Genomic DNA, 1,177 nt, shown 5'->3' with positions numbered 1-1,177 from the left:
CTCGGCCTCCCAAAGTGCTGGGATTACAGGCTTGAGCCACCGCGCCCGGCCTGTTTTTGTTTTTTAATGAAATCTCACTGTGTTGTGCGGGCTGTTCTCAAACCCCTGGCTTAAGTGATCCTCCTGTCTTAGCCTCCCAAAGTACTAAAGGTACAGGGATGAGCCATTGTGCCCAGCCTTTAAAATTTTTTTATTTTTATTTTTAAAACTTTTTTTGTCAAAAATTTAGAGACAAACACACATTAGCCTAGGCCTACAGGGAACCAGGATCATCAAAGTCACTATCGTCCACCTCTACATCTTGTCCCACTGGAAGGTCTTCAGAGACGATAACATTCATGGAGTTGTCATATCCTGTATAACAACGCTTTCTTCTTCCGGAATACCTCCTGAAGGATCTGCCTGAAGCTGCTTTACAAGCAGCTTATGATATGATTTGGCTCTGTGTCCCCACCCAAATCTCATCTCGAATTGTAATCCCTGCATGTTGAGGGAGGGATCTGGTGGAAGGTGATTGGATCATAGGGGCAGTTTCCCCCATGCTGTTCTCATGATAGTGAGAGAGTTCTCACGAGATCTGATGGTTTAGAAGTGGCAGTTTCCCCTGTGCTCTCTCTCTCCTGCCGCCATGTAAGATGTGCCTTGCTTCCCCTTCACCTTCTGCCATCATTGTAGGTTTGCTGAGGCAAAACTGTGAATCAGTTAAACCTCTTTTCTTTATAAATTACTGAGTCTCAGGTAGTATCTTTATAGCAGTGTGAAAACGGACTAATACAACTTAAATATATATGAGATTAATCATACCTTAGGCCACAGATCATGTCTTCTGCACACACACAGACACACACACACACACACACACACACACACACACACACATATGTGAAGAAGGACATTCTAAAACAATGATTAATGCTATAGTATAGTAAATACATAAGCCAGTACCATAGTCATTTATTATCATTATTATATACTGTATATAACTGTATGTGCTATACTTTTATATTTTTATTTTTAGATAAGATCTTACTCTGTTGCCCAGGCTGGAGTACAGTGACCCATTCACAGTTCACTGCAGCCTCAAACTCCTGGGCTCAAGCAAGCCTCCTTTTTTAGTCCCTTGAGTAGGTGGGACTACAGGCACATGTCATTACACCTGGCTAGTTATTCTTTCTTT

This window comes from Cebus imitator, unplaced genomic scaffold (genome assembly GCF_001604975.1).
Source record: "Cebus imitator isolate Cc_AM_T3 unplaced genomic scaffold, Cebus_imitator-1.0 Scaffold102, whole genome shotgun sequence".
NCBI classification, from domain to species: domain Eukaryota; kingdom Metazoa; phylum Chordata; class Mammalia; order Primates; family Cebidae; genus Cebus; species Cebus imitator.
The sequence above is the reverse complement of the archived record's forward strand: the minus strand, read 5'-3'. Positions refer to the sequence as shown.